The following is a 20,893-nucleotide window of genomic DNA, read 5'->3' as shown; positions in this document are numbered from 1 at the left end:
AAGTGGCATCGTCATCTAACGGAATTACGTTTGTGTCTGTCTTCCAAATCTATGTGCACTCCAGATCAGCAGGTGGCGGTAATGCACCTTTATGCTGGTTTGCCAAAACCGCCATAAAACACTAGTAGAAGTAGACGGAACTGCGTCGTGACGTCGTTTAACAAACTTTAGCTGCAAACCTGCTTTTAGCGTCTTCGCTTGAAAATTTATTGGTTTACATCACGCGGTCTGCGCCGCTAGAGGAAGCGGCCTTGAACTGCGCCTCGGCCGGAAAAGCCGCGGTGAAAGGCTGAGCCACGGCGGGAAGTGAGAGAGGCTTGCTGCGGTGAGAACTGGGGTGCGGCCCAGGCTGGTTGAATGCCTGCTGCTGCAATCCAGTGCTCGAGGAGAGCTCGGTCTCGGGCAGCACGATCGTTGTGTCGAGCGAGGCGAGCTCGGCGCTTACACAGTCTATTGGCCATGATGTGTGGCTTGGCGAGGATAGCAGCTGTCGCGATAACACTTAATGGTGATAAACGGCCGTGTTTGGCTGTGTAGGAATGATCGCGGGTCCAGCAAAAGCAGCAGATCTGATAAATCCCCGGTATAGCTCTCTTCGTTGGTAGGAAAATTGGGTCTGTGATAAAGTGACAGACGAAGCGAACCAGCATGCTGATAAACTGTCAATGGATAGAGGTAAGTCAGCGATATTTATAGTATGGGATTGATTAGTTGATTATTGTCCACCTGTGTCGATTAGGCTAAGTTATTAGGCTAAGTATCTGACGCGCTACTCCCGAATCTTGTTAATAAAAACATCATTTAAAAATGCATCTCTTTCGCCAAGCATTTGAATAACGTATCTTAAATTTTGAGTGTAGTTGCATCTGATCAAATGCACATTTTTATTCTTTAGCTTGGGTTAAACTAATTAATTTTACTTTGTTGGATCAGCAGCTATGCTAATGATGTCTCTATTTGTTTCTATGTTTTGCCACGGGATTTATATCCCGTGGGAACTAGGATTTACACAAGCTCCAGTCTGGATCCAGGAAACCTGAGAAGAGATGATGCTGACCCCTCAGAGGACCTCAGATGATACTAACCCTGAATCAACAAACAGAACTAACAAATATTGCTACAAGTGTGACTGCATCATATAATAATTATTAATTATTAATAATATTAATAATGTTCATCGTCTGGCTGACTACGTCTTGTATAAATTTTTCTACAAATCCTGTCATACGTGCACAAACTGACAGTCACCACTTATAAGCTATTACTAAATATTGTAGAAACCTAATTTTCTGTAAAGTTGCTTTGTAACGATTTGTATTGTAAAAAGCGCTATACACATAAACGTATACGTATAACGTATAACGTTCCAGCGACGATTCCCATATCCGTCATGGCGACATTATAGAGGAACGTCGTTGGAACGTGATGAGAATATACTAACGACCAAACTGGCACGTTGTGAGAACGTTTCTATAAAGTACCATATTGGTCGCAGCGATGTAGCATATAACGTTCCAGCAACGTAACTTTGTGATTCCCATATCCGTCTTGGCGACGTTATAGTGGAACGTCATTGGAACTTGATGAGAATGTCCTAACGACCAAACTGGCACGTTGTGAGAACGTTTCTATAAAGTACCTTATTGGTTGCAGTGACGTACCTTATAACATTTCAGCGACGTAAAATTTTGATTCCCATATCCGTCATGGTGACGTTATAGAGGAACGTCGTTGGAACGTGATGAGAACGTACTAACGACCAAACTGGCACGTTGTGAGAACGTTTCTATAAAGTACCATATTGGTCTCAGCGACGTAGCATATAACGTTCCAGCAACGTAACTTTGTGATTCCCATATCCGTCGTGGCGACGTTATAGTGGAACGTCATTGGAACTTGATGAGAATGTCCTAACGACCAACCCGGCACGTTGTGAGGACGTGACATTACCAGATCATATTGGTCGCCAAGTATGTTCTAATGACCAAAATACCATGTCCACCTCTATTTTTTATATTTTCACCTCACCAATACCCTAGAAATACATAAAGAACTAATAAACTCAATCCAGCTCTGGTGCAAAAAATAAACCTTATGAAATCTAATTTTAATCTAATTATAGGGGATTCATAGTAAATATATACATGCAATGCAAACCAATATAAAAACATTCAATTCTAATATAAAATAGACAAAAACACACTGCATTCATTCAGAAATCAACATTTATTCAGCATTACTTTCTAAAAATACCATTGACAGTAAAAGAAATGGACACAGTGACCCCATTGGATTTAACAGAGAAAAATGAAGTCGATTAGAAGCACGCACTTCCCGGGGGTCGAGCATACTGCACAGACTCAAACTGAGCTTGATGACGTAGAGGTCACGTGAGCAACCTGTCTGACAAATGTAAGTCTTCTAATCGCTGTGCCAAGAGAAATCTAAATCACCCACCGAATCTTGCAGAGAAGGCGAGCGTGAACAGGAGCAAATTTTGGTAAGAATTCTAATTAATTATCTCCCTTGACTTTATGCCTCCACGTCCCCCCGATTGCCTCATAGATAGTAAAAGATTGCCTGCGAGCTTCTCATCCTGTCCATACGGTAATTTCTCTACTATGCGATGGAGAGTTGCCGGTTATGATGCAATTGTTAGCCTATTTTTACAAAAACTGCTTCTACGGGACCATAACGTAAGATACAAGGTAATGGAGCCTTTTATACATTTTCGTGTTTCAAATGGATTCTTTAAATGCCTCAGATGTAAAGTTATTTGATGTCAAAGTGACGCAAAAAAAACCCTGCCCCCTGAAAAATATTAAGCCAAAAAATTTTGAACATTGCACCTGTTCTTCAACCATTTAAAGTGTTACCAAGTTATGAGCACGGAATCAATTCATCAGATTACACAATATAAACAACAGAAAATGTTTGTCTTATTAAGGATGGGGATAGTTAATAATGACGTTATCAGTGAAAATTATAAATAATTATCAGTACACTTATTGATCCAACTCTAAATAATTTGGTGCAAAAAATAAAGACATGATAAATAGATATGAAACAATTCAGCAGATACTGCACTTTTTTCCAGAAAAAAATTACATTGTTTCCTTAGCGTCGTATATGAAGCACCTGGTATAAATGTCTGGTGGTTATGTGCTTTAATTACACGGCATGCAAGAAAAAAAGTAGGCTAAATCGTGCGCATGATCTACTATTTCATTCCCTCTATTTGCTTAATTGTGTAAACTATTTATAAATCAAGAGAACAAATTAGTAAATTGAGCAGACAACACACACACATACATGTAAATATGCATATATACATACATATATATCAGTGTAAACCCCTAGGTTTACAGCTTGGGGTGGGGGGGTGAGTTTGGTTGGTTGAGGAAAATTGACAGACACAAACACTTAAAGGAGTCATGGTGTTCATTTCTTTTTTTTAATGGCAGCAGTGTAACTTAACAATTATTTGAACTTTATTTTAAACTAAACATGTAATTTAAGCACAAAGTGTGCAGCTTTATCACTGTTTCACACATACTCCGTCTGCAGTGCGTATGCGTTGCGTATTTTTTATGCACCCATATTAACGGATTCCAGCGCTCACACTAACAAACGAAAGATTGACTCGTTGTGGAAACACCCATACTACGCAGCAATCATCCTTTTATTGAAGAAATGTAGCAAAACATCTCTGGAGTCAACATCATATTATTAAATTCGAAAGTGCTTTCCACACATTTTCTGCAATGTTGCGCATGAAGTCATGCTCCCATGCGCGTCCATCATGCATAATCTGCATAATTGCAACTTCATTGTGCTGTTACTCCTTTCGAGCCGAATATCACAAAATTGGTCAGCTGAGCTCCCGACAGCATCAGGAGTTTTATGTATGGGAGTAGGCCTAGAATTAATTATTTATTTCAATTAAAGTAATCAGTAAGATATCATAATATTTAGGCTATAATATTATAAATCAGGTTGTTTTGTATTGGTGACGTAATATGTAAATGATATGCGTGCGGCCACCACTGTGCCATAATGTTCCTGAACCCGTGCTACAGGTGGACTATGACCCGATTGTTGAAGAGATCAAGAAGATAACTGAGGAAGAAACGGCCATCCTCGGTATGAAAGCCCAGTCAATGCACCCCGTGAGAGAAGAGAGAGAACAAAAATTAGGAGGAAGCCGATGTCGAGCCGCAGCCCCCCCCAAAAACAAACCCTCTGCACGATCTGTAAATAAATGTCAATGTAAATAAATGCCTATGTATTTATTTATGGGTTTTTTTTTTTTTTTGGAGTACTGACTTGTCATTTATGTAGGCTAAAGTTATTTTGGAAGTTTTTATTTTATATTTGTTTCTAATTTATATGATTTTATCCTATTTAAACTTTGTGTAATTTATTTAGGCCTATTTTATTTTCTTATTCATTTTTAAAATGTTCGAATATTGGCTGGGCAATAAACATTCATGGTTCTTATTTGTTTATTTCAACAGTTTGCCTATTTTCCTTTTTTTTTTTAGTCTATGTAGGGTGGTATTTTTATTCGTTATGTTAATAAAAGGTCTGTATTTAATATCAGTTTTTTTTTCATTCAAGCAATTGATGCCAAATTGCAATTGCCGCTAATTCAAAAGTGAAAGTATAACACACACGCATTTATAAGCTATTTAAAAGTGATGAAGCGAGGAAAAAAGGTTCAGTAAGACCCGTGGGATTGCTTGTAATAAAGATTTAAATTCAAAAATCACAAGAGTCGTTTTAATTTTCGATATTTGCAATATCCTAACAAGAAAAGTAGGCTAATTGTTGTGTTTAAATGTTTTGCCCCTTGCTTGAGCAGCTAATTATACAAACCTAGAAGTCAAATGCATGAATAATGCATTGTTTATATTTGAGTTTAAACTATGTCTATGACTATTGTTGGAAACTCAGAAAGGAAGACCAGACCAGGAGACTCTTGGATAATCTTCAGCAGAATTCTTTATTGAGAACGCGCTGCGTGGCGCTGTAGTCATCAAAAGTTTAACTAGTCATTAATACATTGTAGTTTATATGCATTTCAAGGGGGCAGGATACACAGAGGTGGAGACAACCTAAACAAAGCATGCAAATGCAATTCAGGGATCGGCCTGATACTGGCCATTTTCCCATCTTTGATCTTGTCAGCATAACAGTGTCATTTAAATACAGATGTGCCTGACAGTATCGCTGATACCTTCACATTATCGTAGAGACAAAAGGCACAGCTGTGCCTTGAGCTTAAAAAGCCAAATGCCAAGGAATAGCACAAAGACAATAGGTCCTTATCTCAGACACTTGATTTTCCAGATTTACCTAATAATGTACATCAAAACGTTTTCAGTTTATATGCTATTACATTGCAACCTAGATTTAACATTTTATAAATTTGTAATCCCACAGTCCTCCCATTGAGAGTTCTAATAACGGTCACATAATACAAATTTAAACTTTCATAAGTCCATTCTATGGCCTATGTTTGTTAACATAAGCCCCATCTTCAGTCATGTAACTTGAAAAGGTTACAGGCACGTATAACTTATTCTTATTCTTATAATATTTATTTTTTAGAACCATAACTATTGACACATATGGCATGGATGGTAACACATCGTACAAACTACATGATGACACAGAAAAATCATGTAGCATAAAAGTGGAAGTCTTGAAGTCCATGGCGTCCGAATAGCTGTGAAGTCTGTTTTCTGTAGTCCATTTCCCAGATAGATTCACTCAGATGACTCTTTGTCCTCATGAAGCGTGTTCATGGATGTCTGAAGTGATGCTTTACACCAAGGTGTCACATATGGAAATGTCATGGCATGCACACATACCTGCAACACAAGAAAACAAAGAAACAGCAGACCAGCAGTATTCATGCATAGACATTTTTAGACTTCTGTAGATCGTATAGTGATTTTAAGTCTGGTGATCGTATAGTGTTTTTCTCAACCTAGTTTTAAGTAATTTGACACCTATGGACCAGTGAGGTGGGGATAAATCTACTGATAGGGGAAACTATGAGGAAGTATTCGACACAGGGTTGGCCCCCGAGGCCTGTTGCACTTCGGTTCTTCCCTGGGCTCCTCACTGGTCTGTGTGTGTCCTAGTCTGTCCCTGTAGTTGGTGTGTGAACTTTACTGTGTGACATCTCCATCCTCTAATGAAACATCAGTCATAACAAGACATCATAACCCAAAGAGAATAGGAGTGACTGGAGTGTGCTTTAATATAGCTTTGAAGGCTGTGAGTGTACTTAACCTTCTCTTAATGAAAGGAAGTGACAGTCAACGTATTTACAAAGGATGTTTCATCTTTGTTGTACATTACTGGGGAAGTTAAGCACTCACACCCCTTACAGTTAACATCTGAGCAAGCTGCTCCAACAGTTAGGTGATGTGGGGAGGGGCAGTTTCATAGTGGTAAGTAGACTGAGTAGGAGCTGAGTAAAGCTGTTCATTTCTCTTAATTAGGGCCCGAGCACTGAGGTGCGAGGACCCTCTTGTATCAGCTTTGTTTATTATTATTAGGGCCCGAGCACCGAGGGCGTGGCACAGGGGCTCTACGGCGCCCCCTGGAACACAGTCAGAAATGTTGATGTATAGCTCACACATACTTGCACATATTCATATGAAACTCAGTACACATATAGATCTTATCGTGCCGAACAACTTTCGTATTGCATGTCATAGGCTCCGCCCAGCAGGAAGTCAGCTATTTAGAGTTATGTAAAAAGCGCATGCTCTGGAATTTGAAATACTTTTCATAGGTTTTTTTTTGCCGATTGCCACCAAACTAAATCAACATGATCTCAAGACATTGGGGATGAAAAATTGCCAGGGGATTTTTGATATCTCGAACGGTTTGCTCAAGGCGAGGCGTTGAAATCATGGCGAGAAATGAGAAACAGGACGTGTCTAATAGCATCCACATACACTACCTGATTTTAATCAAACTTCATCAGATTATTCGTTGTATGATGTCAATCGCATATATGTGACTATTGGGAGTCAAAGTTATAGCGCCACCAACTGGCAGCAGGAAGTGTGTCATTTTCAAAATGCTTTGAATTCAGCATCTTATTTTTACTCGATTTGCTTCAAACTTCATCAGAATAATGTTAAAACACAGCCGATATAAGTCTGCAAGGGGGATACTGATATCTAAAAATATTGTTGCCGTGGCAACATGTCAAACTGGAATACTTCTCAGGTGTTTTTGAGGCATATAACATACTTAGAATTTCACAAAATTCTGAACACATATCAGTATTAGTGACAGCTAGACAATGGCGAAAGCTTTTCAAACACAACACAGATTGATAAAGAAATATTTATTTCAATATGCAATAAAAGGAAACTTGAATTATATATATTAGGTGTGACACTATCAGGGAGCATTTAGTCTACAGTGCCACCATTTTCCAGAACTGCAACTTTCCTGGAGTCTACGTATTACAATGTGTCAGGTTCTGAGAGATGTAAAAAGATCCCAAAAAATGACTTAAGGGCTGTTTAAAAAAACCATAGCTCACACACACTTGCATATATTTATATGAAACTCAGTACATTTATAGATCTCATTGAGCTGAACAACTTTCGTGCTCTATGTCATAGGCTCCGCCCAACAGGAAGTCAGCTATTCAGGGCTGTTTAAAAAAAGCATGCTCTGGAATTTGATATACTTGTCATAGGTTTTTTACTTGATTGCCACCAAACTCGGTCAACATGATCTCAAGACATTGGGGATGAAAAATTGCCAGGGGATTTTTGATATCTGGAACGGTTTGCCCGTGGCGCGGTGTTGAAATTAGGGCAAAAAATTAGAAACATGAAATGCCTAATAACATCCACATACATTGCCTGAGTTTGATCAAACTTCATCGGTTTGTTCGATGTATGATAATGATCGTATATATGTGACTATTAAAAGTCAAAGTTATAGCACCACAAACTGGCAGCAGGAAATGAGTCATTTTCAATATGCTTTGAATTCAGCATCTTATTTTTACTCGATTTGCTTCAAACTTCATCAGAATAATGACAAAACATGGCCGATGTAAATCTGTTGTGGGGATATTGATATCTTATATATTGTTGCCATGGCAACGTGTCAAACTTGAAAATTCTGTTATGGTGATTTTGAGGCAGATAACAACCTCAGATTTACATGAAACTCAAAACACATATCAGCATTATTGATAGCTAGACATTGGAAAAAGCTTTTAAAAGGGCATGAAAAAGGCACTCTATAGCGCCACCTTTTGTCAAAAGTGGGAGGGTTAGTTTTAGCTACAGACACCAAACTCGGTACGTATATTGTTCTTATCAAGACGGACAACTTTCTAATTCACAGTCATCAGCTACGACCAACAGGAAGTCGGCTATTTTGATTTGAATGTGGATTTTTGGGAAAATTCTGCTGTGAATTAATGCATACTCCTCACAGGGGAAGTACACTATACACACCAAACTTTGTCTACATGAAGAAAAAAAATTGAGGAACTGAAATTGCGAACGGATTTTGGTTAGCTTGAACTGTTTTGTCGTGGTGATTTTTTGAAATGTCAGTAAAAAGGGAATCATTAATTGTCTTGTATTTTTACATTGCAGCTTCCAAACACGTCAAAGAATTTTTCATACAGATGAAAAAGTCATTCTGAGGAAATATCCATAGTTTCATGACTTTACAACACTGTATGGATACAATGGCGCCACCAGGGGGTCCTGGCCACCCCACTGGCCAGTATAAATTTTAGTAGCATCAGTTATGCATTTCATCCCTAATGCACAGCCAGGCAGGCAAGCCGCTCTAGACCTTCGATCACACACAGTAGCCCCCGCCCCTCCCCCGATGCCGCTGTTGCGCGCTCAGACAGCAACAGGTCAGCGCGTGCCCGTCAGTCAACAATTTCAAAAGAAGTTGGAAGACGAAGAAGATTACCGGTAAGTAAATAAGTCAAAAAATATTCTTTAGTAAAAGAAGACGGGGAATTGTGTGTCGTGACGTGCTTTTTAAGTGCCAAATGGTTACAGTATACTGTTACAGCAGCTTTTTGATGTGTCTTTGACACGTTTTGACAAGAGTTAACGTTACCTAGCTAACGTCGTTAGCTGGTGCATGTTATGTCAATTTTCAGACAATGAAGAGAAAGTCCACAGACATCTCTTCTTATTTTAAGAAGAAAAGTACAGAAGGAGGAGTGAAAGAGATGGCAGGGGAGCAAGAGAGGCTTAGTAATAGTGAGGAGGAGGAGGAGGATGGAGGAGAGGAACAGACAGAGCAGCATGACAAGGATACACAGCCAGCATTAGTGACAGAATACAATGACGAGGAAAAACAGACAGAAGCAGCCCAGGGACAGTCAGCACCATTGGTCACAGAAGCGTGGCAGGACACGGCAAAAGCAGGTGTTAGACGTGTTCCTGGACCAAAAGGTGAAGTAACGATCACGTGGCCCTAATAATGAAATTGATGGCTAGCCTACATAGTAACATCATCTGGAGAAATGTATGTTTTGTTTAGTGTGTTTCCATTAAAATACAAATCATGAAATAATCACTTAAAGCGTTTTGATTCATGTTTATTAGTAGTTGAGTTTTATTAGTCTGAAATGCCTATAGGCCGTTATTACAGCTATGATTGATAATTACGAGAGGGTATTATTATTATTATTGTTATTAGTATCATTATTATCATTATTATTTTAATATCAGAATAACTGATTTTGCCTCTGGTTTCATTATAGATATCTCCCAGTCAAGAGCAGAGCAGCCCAAGCAGCCACATCTGAAAATCTACCCTCGTACCTATCAAGGAGACAGAAGACGATGCTTCTCTAAAGACTGGTACAACACACATAAATGGCTGGAATACTCTCAGAGTAAAGACTCTGCCTACTGTTATGCCTGCCGGCACTTCAGTCTCCCCTCCTCAGGTGATTCAGTATTTACATCTGAAGAGGGGTTCAAACATTGGAAAAAGGCAATCTTCAAAGATGGGGGACTTTTAGGTCATGCCAAATCTGAAGCACATACTAATGCAATGTTAGCATGGGCAGAGCATGAAAAATCCACTGCAAGCACATCCTCTCTCTCAGCCACCTTAAATGCGGAATACAATAAATTAGTGAAGGAAAATAGGGAGTACATTAAAGTTGTTGGAGAAACCCTGCTTCTCACAGCTACACAGAACATAGCACAGAGAGCACATAAAGAATCAGAAGGTGAGAATAAAGGAAACTTTCTCGCTATTATGGAACTGCTAGCCAAACACAATCCCATAGTCAAAAGAAAAATGACAAGTCAAAGAAATGCAACATATCTTGGGCATGACACACAAAATGAAATAATTGATTGTCTAGCTGAAATGGTCCGCACTTCAGTAACTAGTGAAGTTTCCCAAAGTGAGGTTTTCAGCATTTTGGTTGATGAGACTAAAGACCTAAGCAAAAAAGAACAGATGTCCTTTGTAATAAGATACTATTACAATGGGTCAGTATGTGAGAGCTTCCTTGCCTTTGAGGCAGCGCAGCGCCTTGATGCTGCAGCACTTTCACAGAAAATAATTCAAATTTTGCAGAAGCATGGTCTTGACTACAAAAACCACCTTGTAGGGCAAGCATATGACAGAGTCTCAGTCATGAGCGGAAAACACACAGGTGTGCAAGCACGCATAAAATCAGAGGCCCCATTAGCTTTTTATGTGCACTGCAATGCACATTGTTTAAATTTAGTATTAGTTGACAGTGTGAAATGCATCCCTGAAGCTAATTGCTTCTTTTCTCTTTTGCAGAAACTGTATGTTTTTGTGTCAGGGTCATATGTGCACCAAAGATGGCTTGAGGTACAGAGGGAGATGTTTCAGGGGGCTCCAAGAGAGTTACAAAGACTGATAGAGACACGGTGGGCATGTAGGTATAATGCTTGCAAGACAGTGAGAGACAGACTGTCAGCCATCATACGTCTACTAAAAGAAATATCAGAAGAGCAAAATGGTGACAGAGCTGTAGAGGCAAGAGGTTTATTAGCCCAAATAGATCTCAAGTTTGTTAGCCTCCTTGTAACATTCACCAGTGTTCTTGGTGAGATAAAATATCTGTCAGATATTTTACAGTCCCCAGAACATGATTTGGGCACAGCTGTCACACTTGTTGACTCTCTTGTTGACACATTGGAGAGTTACAGAGAGGGCTCTCTCTTTAATGACATCTGGGACAATACTTTAACTCTTACTGAGCAATGCAACATCAGTGCCACACCTTCAGGTCGTCAGGTCAGACCAAGCTCTTTGCTTGAAGGGCATTACTTGTTCACTCCAATAGTTCAAAGACAAGAGAGAACAGAGAAAGAGTCCTTTCGGACAGGTTCATTCATTCCAGTTATTGATGTGCTTCTCTCTGAGGTGAAGAGAAGATTTTCTAAAGAAAATTGTGTCATAATGAAAGGGATACAGGCCTTGAATCCGTGCAGTGCCATATTTTGTGAGAAAGATGTAGTGTTTCCATTTGCCTCACAATACAACTGCAGTACTGAGGATCTACAATATGAGATCCCTCAGCTTAAGCGCATTCTTGAGAGGAAGCAAAGTAGTGGTCAGGAAACAACAAAAACATTAATAGAGCTCACTGTCTTTCTGGAGCCATTTAAGGAGGTCTTCCACCAAATGTTTAAACTGTGCAGAATTGCACTTGCACTACCCGTGAGCACTGCATCCTGTGAGCGCAGTTTTTCTAAGCTAAAGTTAATCAAAACTGCCTTGAGAAGTACCATGGCTGATGAGCGTTTAAGCAATTTGGGTGTGCTGAGTGTAGAATCAAGAAGGGCTAGGGCCATAAATCTTGATGACTTTGTGGATGTGTTTGCCAAAAAACATAGTAATAGGCGAATAAAGCTATTCTGAAGTCTGGTAATCAGATTCAGAGACTATTGATCCCTGTTGGGAAGTTCTTTTTGTAACAGTAATAATTATTTTTGTTTTACATTAAGCAAAGATATAAATGTTTCTTACACATACTGTATCGCCTGGTAATCAGAATAACACTATTGATCCCTATTGGGAAAGTCCTGTTACATAAAGCAAAGATGTGATTGTTTCTGTCCTTACTTTTATTTGTATCTGCCAGTATCTGCTTTTCCCCAGTAACTGTTTTTTGTTTGCAATAAATGTACACCTTATGCCAAATATAATTGCAAATTAAAACAGAATTGTTGTGCAACTCAAAATGTTAACTGTACTGTTATTAGTCTATGCACATTATATAATTAGTAAAATTAAATATAACACAATAAAACAAAGTATATCAGTAGGAGTTTCCTTAAGTCTTTCTGATAGTTTTCTACAGGCCGGTTTACTACACCAGTAGAATAAAATTCTGAAATTATGGTTTCTAGTTTTGGTGTGCCACCCCAAGATTTTAAGTGCCCCCATCTGGCCACCCCTATGAAAAATTTCTGGAGGCGCCACTGTATGGATAACAGAAAATAAAAAAAATGTCAGACATCTCATCTCACTTTGTCCCTCTGTTTGAGTGTGTGTGCTCAGACTTCCATTGTCTGAGAGAAATAGCGCCCCTACAGGTGCAATTCCCGCAGCTGGATGCTATTGGAAAGGGAGGAGACTCTCTTTTAGTTTCACTTTTAAATCGGTTAAAAATACAAATAAATACTTAGATTTAATTCACACTGACAAGCTAAACCAACATATATGATTATTACCGGGTCAGGGCTCATTAATAACTGATGTGTGGTCAGTGATACGTGAGAAAGACGAGAGATGAATCACCGCTCTGAGCAGGAGCGTGTGGAATGACGAGCTCAGAAAAAAACAAGTTTATTCTTGTTTTATAGCTATTAAAAATAAAATTTTACAGCGATATCACACAATTCACCAATTAGAACACACCAAGAGCTAAATTCAGATGTTTTTGAACTGTTTGTGTGAAAATGAAATATTTGCGGCTGCCTATCTGAAATCACCGCCTCCGATCAGCGCGTACAGTGTCACGAGCACAAAACTAACGAATTTATTCTTGTTTAAGAGCTTTTTAAAATAAAACATTACCACAAATGCACACAATACACCCATTATAACACAACAAGAGCTAAATGCAGGTGTTAGTGACCCGTTTATGTGTGAAAGATTATTTGAAAGCGTGACGGGCAGAATAACATATATCTCTCGAGATGCAGGATTCTGCCTTTCGTCGTATGAACGAACACATCACGGACAAGATTATTTCAAAATACATAATAGCTTGGCGAATATAAACAAAAACAGCCACGTGAACATAAACTGTTGAGAAATAAATCTGAAGTGGATCTACTGGATTTGAATATTAAGTGACCGCATTTACCAGCTCCTTGTCTTCAATTTTAATCTATATATATAAAAAAGGAAACTCATTCGTCTTGGCTGCTTTTTTTATGTGTGTACGTATTTATTTATTTATTTATTTACTTTTTTATACATTTTGTATAATTTCATAATTTATGTATTATAATTATAAAAACAAAAATAAATTAGGTCACTCACATAGAAATATCTTAGGCCTTATACTTTTCTGACAGTTTTAAAGATTTTAAAAAATCCTAAAAAACCTTATTTGTGCTGCAAATAATAATTTCAAACTCATTTGATACTGACCTATGACATCCTGTGACATGATATCTATTTGAATTTACATAATCTCATGGATGTAACAGTATATCTGTTCAGCTCACAGATGAAGACTAAGCTGTAATGCAAGCAGAACTTTCACAAATGCTTATAGGTCAATAAAATCATTACAAAACACTTATAAATCATTTAAGGATTTGATAACACTGTAAAATAATGTCTTATTTGTTAACATTAGTAAATGCATTGGTAACACTTTATAATAACTGCACTCATTAGTAAATAGTCAGTTCATGCTTTATAAAGTCTTGTCCCAACATTTATAGTCATTAGTAAGCAGCTTATAAATACAGCTATAAAAAACTTTTTCTTGGTTTATAAGGACATATATTAAAAAGGAGAGTAAAGGGTAAGTTATCTTCCTAAGAAAAATAAAAATAAAAATAAAGAAACAAACACAGATTGATAAAGAAATATTTATTTCAATATGCAATAAAAGAAAACCGTACACTTGAATTATATATATATATATATATATATATATATATATATATATATATATATATATATATATATATATATATATATATATGTATAGTAGGAGCCATTTTGGGGATGGTAAAGGTTTTGTCCACTGGGTGGTGCTGTGGCTATGTTTAATTAGAGAACCTGAGCAGCAAGTGTGTGTTGGTATTTGGGAAGCACACTTTTTGAGTGCACTGCAGACTTGCTCTCAAGGTGGATTCTGGTTGTATGCAGTCCATAAGGTATGGCTTTGTCTGTACATGTGAACAAGGAGAGGACACAAGAAGTTTGAGATCATTTTTAATGGAGTTCAAGTAATAAAGAAAGACATTTGTTATGCATCTACATCCATCTGCATGGACTCTGTTTGTACGTGTTTTAAACTTGCTTACCCCTATTATCAACGGCATTGGAAAGCCAGTACACACACATATATATATATATATATATATAATTTTTTTTTTTTATCAAGTGTACAACTGTACAGTTTCATTTTATCCATCTTGAAAAAATATTTCTGTGTTCTGTATCCCTCTGTGTTGTGTCTGACTTTTTAATTTGGTAGATGAATGTTCCTTTAAATCTCCTTTGTGAATGCTTTAAATGTATAAATAGTCTTCACTATAGATGAGCTCACAAAGGACTGTTACCATTAGGACTGCCTATGCATAGGACCTGGGATCTTGTGCAGCGCCCCTGCTGACAACTAGAATAACGTTATTATACTTAAAGTATGAAAATACAATGATTGAACTTTATAGCTCAAGAACAAAACATTTATAGCTGTATTTATGAACTGCTTAATAATGCCTTTTAAAGGAGTGCTATTATTATTTTTCACTTTTTCAACTTTAGTTATACTGTAATGTTGTTGTTTCAGCATAAAAAAAGTTCTGCAAAGTTACTAAGCTGAAAGTCCAATTCAAAAGGAAATATTTTATTTAACAAAAAACACTTTTTAAAAACTATAATGAACAAATATTGTCCGGGATTTGTGATATCACAAATATGGACGAATGGGATGAGAATTGGTTGAGCTGCACTATAGAAAGCAACGAGTGTGATATATATGTAGTTGACCATGAAGCCTGGAAGAGAAAAACAAAACTCCTTATATTCAGGTGTGAAGAATTATTAGGCATTTTTTCCTTTACTGATAAAATAAGCCAAAAAAAAGAGGTTTAACTCAGAATGAAAAATGTGTTACTAAAGTTATATATATTGTTCTGTGAATGTGATTTCAAAGTCTAGATGATTCGAATTAACCCTTTAACTGCCGTATCCCTTAAAACCTGACTGCCAGAGGGCTATTGTGAATGCATGTGCCCGCTGGGCACAGTTTACCTGATGCCACCGGGGTGGCATTGCACTGATGGCTTGAGCCCGCCATCGCTGCTTGCAGCTATGTTTAGGTGTGCGACATTGTGGGGCACGTCCAGTTGGGGAGAGGAGGCCTCTGCCTTACCGCAAGTAAGCCAACTTGGCGTAAGGCCTCAACATCAGAGAGGAGGAAAATGGTGGTCGAGGAGGTGCGCCGTCAGGAGGAGGCGGAAAGAAGTGCAAAGGCTGTCTCTCTTGCCAAGTAGGGACAATGGATGAGGTGGGAAGGCCTGGAGAGGAGAAAGCTTAGCTGGAGGGAGCTCTGGGAAATGGAGGCAAGTAACATCAGCTTCATCATAAGAGCCACCTATGATGTGCTCCCATCTCCAAAAAACCTCCACCAGTGGTATGGAGAGGACCCAACCTGTGCCCTCTGCCCAACTCCAGGGACTCTTAAGCACATCTTGGCTGGTTGTAAAACCAGCCTCACACAAGGTCGTTACACCTGGAGACACAACCAGGTCCTCAAGAGTCTAGCAGCAGCTCTTGAGAGCCAGAGGAATACTACCAACTCCTTGCCCCTGAGAGCAATCAATTCCATCACGGCCCAAACCTTCATCCGAGAGGGACAGAAGAAGCCCAAACATCCCCCTATTAAATCAGAGGCTGGACAGCTAGCCATGGCCCGGGACTGGAAGATGCTTGTCGATATTGGGCAGCAACTAATCTTTCCAGCTGAGATTGCAGTCACCACACTTAGGCCAGACTTGGTTCTCTGGTCCCCTTCATTGAAGTCTGTTTACATCACTGAGCTCACAGTCCCATGGGAGAATTCAACGGATGAGGCCTATGAACGCAAGAAACTGCGCTATACAGAACTAGCAGCAGACGCTCAACAAAGGGGATGGAAAGCGAAAGTCTATCCGGTTGAAGTGGGTTGCAGAGGTTTTGTGGCTTCATCTACCATCAGACTGCTGAAAGACCTTGGCATCCATGGACAGGCTCTGCGACAGACAATTAGATCCGTCTCTGAAGCGGCCGAAAGAAGCAGCCAGTGGAAATGGATTAAGAGAAAGGATCCTTGTTGGGCTCATAGAGCATCAACATGACCCACTCACTTATCGACCCACTCACTAATCCCCCCACCCTATAACCCACTTGAGAACCCAGGGGACAACCCTCCATGAGGAGGGTGAACAAGGTATGCGGTCAGCTCTAGGCTTGACTCAGGGAAGAGGACGCCTCCTGCCTTGCATAGTCCCGTGGGCTGTGCCATGTAAACAACCAAATTTTCATGATTGGGCATGGGACACAAGCTCAGGTTTGATCACCCTGTAGCTGGCCACCTTTGATGAGGGTGTCTAGTGTTGAAAGGCCGAAACACCCCCTGATTCAAAGGTACATTACTGATGATGTGTCCTGAAATTTACATCTTTCCCATGACTGAGGTACAGCTCCCACGCCACTCTCAACATCAAGGCAAACCATGTGCATACCATCCATTGGCACAATGGACAGTTTACGTCCCGTGTTTATGATTCTGAGGGCTCAAGCCCGAAGGGGCGAAGAGCCCTATTGTTCCCCTAGGGATTATTCTTGTTATTATTAGGGCCCCGAGCACTGCAGTGCGAGGACCCTATTGGAATTGCTTCTTCTTCTTCTTCTTCTCCGTAATGAAACGCATTTTTGGGGGCCTAAACATGCTCCAAAACTCACAAAACTTTGCACACGCATCAGGACCGGCGAAAATTTACATCTGATATAGGTTTCAGAAGTGGGTGTGGCAAAATGGCTCGATAGCGCCACCTGGTAAACTTCAACGGAGTGCGCCTTAAACTGTGTTTCACATACATTGATGAAAATCGGTACACACATGTAACACACCATTACCTACAAAAAAGTCTCTTGGTACAAAATCCAAAACCCAACAGGAAGTAAGTTATTTTGAATTTCCTGTACGATTTTTGTGCAGTTTTTGCCGTTTCCATGCCTCGTATTTTGACGAACTCCTCCTACAGTTTTAATCGGATTATCTTCAAATTTGGTGAGGGTCATCATAAGACCTTTGTAACGTTAAATTGCGAAAGCTTTTGAGTTTTCGTCAAGGGGTGTGTCCCTGGTGGCCTGACAAAGTTTGATGTTTCGCCGTGAAACAGGAAGTTGCTGTAACTCAGGCAAGCAATGTCCGATCTACCCCAAACTTCACACGTGTGATGGGTGTTCTGTCCTGAACAAACACCCATGACCAAATTCAGTTATAGTCATAGCGCCACCTGCTGGTAACAGGAAGTGACATGGTTAACACAGTTATGGACTCCTTGCAAAATAATAAAAGGCATCAACAAGGGTTAAATAGGCTGGCAAAATTTTATAAGCATGCTAATACATGCTAACAACATTTAGCTAAGTGCTAAAGCATGCTACTAATGCAGTGAAACAGGAAGTTGCTGTAACTCAGGCAAGCAATTTCCAATCTGTCCCCAAACTTCACACGTGTGATGGGTGTTCTGTCCTGAACAAACACCCATGAACAAATTCAGTAATAGTCATAGCGCCACCTGCTGTTAACAGGAAGTTACATGGTTAACATTGTTATGGACTCCTAGGAACATATTAAAAAGTGTCAACAAGTGTTAAAAAAGGCTGGCAACATGCTAGAAACATACCAATACATGCTAGCAACACTTAGCTAAATGCTAAAGCATGCTAGTGATGCAGTGAAAAAGGAATTTGCTGTAACTAATGCAAGCAATGTCCGATCTGCCTCAAACTTCAAACGTTTGACAAGAGTGCTGTCCTGAACACATTAACATGCCCATATTTGATTATATTCATAGTGCCACCTGCTGGCAACAGGAAGTGGCATGTTTAACACTGTTATGGACTCCTTGCAAAATAATAAAAGGCATCAACAAGGGTTAAATAGGCTGGCAAAATTTTATAAGCATGCTAATACATGCTAGCAACATTTAGCTAAATGTTAAAGCATGCTACTAATGCAATGAAACAGGAAGTTGCTGTAACTCAGGCAAGCAATGTCCGATCTGCCCCAAACTTCACACGTGTGATGGGTGTTCTGTCCTGAACAAACACCCATGACCAAATGCAGTTATAGTCATAGCGCCACCTGCTGGTAACAGGAAGTGACATAGTGTCACCTGCTGGTAACAGGAAGTGACATGGTTAACACAGTTATGGACTCATAGGAACATATTAAAAAGTGCCAACAAGTGTTAAATAAGCTGGCAACATGCTAGTAACCTACTAATACATGCTAGCAACAATTTGCTAAGTGCTAAAGCATCATATTATTGCAGTGAAACAGGAAGTTGCTGTAAATCAGGCAAGCAATGTCCAATCTGTCCCCAAACTTCACACATGTGATGGGTGTTCTGTCCTGAACAAACACCCATGACCAAATTCAGTAATAGTCATAGCGCCACTTGCTGGTAACAGGAAGATACATGGTTAACATGGTTTACATGGTTACATGGTTAACATGGTTAAGGCTGGCAACATGCTAGAAACATACCAATACATGCTAGCAACACTTAGCTAAATGCTAAAGCATGCTAGTGATGCAGTGAAAAAGGAATTTGCTGTAACTAATGCAAGCAATGTCCGATCTGCCTCAAACTTTAAACGTTTGACAAGAGTCCTGTCCTGAACACATCAACATGCCCATATTTAATTATATTCATAGTGCCACCTGCTGGCAACAGGAAGTGGCATGTTTAACACTGTTAAGGACTCCTTGCAAAATAATAAAAGGCATCAACAAGGGTTAAACAGGCTGGCAAAATTTTATAAGCATGCTAATACATGCTAGCAACATTTAGCTAAGTGCTAAAGCATGCTACTAATGCAGTGAAACAGGAAGTTGCTGTAACTCAGGCAAGCAATGTCCGATCTATCCCAAACTTCACACGTGTTATGGGTGTTCTGTCCTGAACAAACACCCATTACCAAATGCAGTTATAGTCATAGCGCCAGCTGCTGGTAACAGGAAGTGACATGGTTAACACAGTTATGGACTCCTAGGAACATATTAAAAAGTGCCAACAAGTGTTAAATAAGCTGGCAACATGCTAGTAACCTACTAATACATGCTAGCAACAATTTGCTAAGTGCTAAAGCATCATATTATTGCAGTGAAACAGGAAGTTGCTGTAAATCAGGCAAGCAATGTCCAATCTGTCCCCAAACTTCACATATGTGATGGGTGTTCTGTCCTGAACAAACACCCATGACCAAATTCAGTAATAGTGATAGTGCCACCTGCTGGTAACAGGAAGTGACAAGGTTAACGCTGTTATGGACTCCTAGGAACAAATTAAAATGTGTCAAAAAGGGTTAAATATGCTGGCAACCTTCTAGAAGCATACTAAAACATGCTAGCAACACTTAGCTAAGTGCTAAAGCATGCTACTAATGCAGTGAAAAAGGAAGATGCTGTAACTCAGGCAAGCAATGTCCGATCTGCCCCAAACTTCACACGTTTGACAAGGGTCCTGTCATAAATAAATCAACATGCCCATATTCGGTTATAGTCATATAGCGCCATCTGCTGGCAACAGGAAGTGTCATTTTTAACACTTTTATGCACTATTTGCAACACAGTAAAATATGCCATTGTGTGCTAATCATGCTAGAAATATTTTCAAACATTCTAGCAACAATTGGTATGTGCAAAACAATGCTATTAATACTATAAAACAGGAAGTTGTTGTAACTCATGCATACAATTCCCCATCTTACCCAAACATCACATGTTTTATAAGAGTACTGGCCTGAACACAACTAAAGGCCAATATTCAATTCTAAGTATAGCTCCGCCTGCTGGCAACAGGAAATGAATTATTTTATACTAACTTAAACATGACTTGTCTGATCTGCCCGAAACTTTGCATGTTTGGTAAGAGTCCTGGCCTGAAGAAATTTACATGTCAATATTCTGTTATAATCATAGCGCCACCTGTTGGCAGCAGAAAATGTGGCACAAATATTTACTATTTTATAAGCATATGGCCCAACATTCACTGTTCCTCCTATGGGCACCGGGTGGTGGTGAGCCCGAGTGCGAGGGCCCGTTCATCGCTGCTTGCAGCTTTAATTATTAGGGCTCAAGCCCGAAGGGGCAAAGAGCCCTATTGTTCCCCTAAGGATTATTCTTGTTATTAGGGCCCGAGCACCGATGGTATGAGGACCCTCTTGGAATTGCTCCGTTTATTAGGGCCCGAGCACCGATGGTGTGAGGACCCTCTTGGAATTGCTCCGTTTATTATTATTATTATTATTATTATTATTATTATTTAGGGCCCGAGCACCGATGGTGTGAGGACCCTCTTGGAATTGCTCCGTTTATTATTATTATTATTATTAGGGCCCG

At 39.4% G+C, this 20,893-nt stretch overlaps 1 protein-coding gene across 1 annotated transcript in view; it reads right to left on the bottom strand.

Annotated features, from left to right (window-relative positions):
* The window catches only part of LOC132098044 (uncharacterized), a 78,750-nt gene extending 63,157 nt beyond the window's left edge, over positions 1-15,593 (bottom strand). The window contains exon 1 of the mRNA XM_059504153.1: positions 15,529-15,593. The gene's annotated coding sequence lies outside the window, so the exon portion shown is untranslated. The remainder of the gene's footprint in view (positions 1-15,528) is intronic.
* Positions 15,594-20,893: the final 5,300 nt, after the last annotated feature.

This window comes from Carassius carassius, chromosome 2 (assembly GCF_963082965.1).
Source record: "Carassius carassius chromosome 2, fCarCar2.1, whole genome shotgun sequence".
Classification (NCBI taxonomy): domain Eukaryota; kingdom Metazoa; phylum Chordata; class Actinopteri; order Cypriniformes; family Cyprinidae; genus Carassius; species Carassius carassius.
Note: the sequence above shows the minus strand (reverse complement) of the source record. Positions and strands in the feature narration are given on the sequence as shown.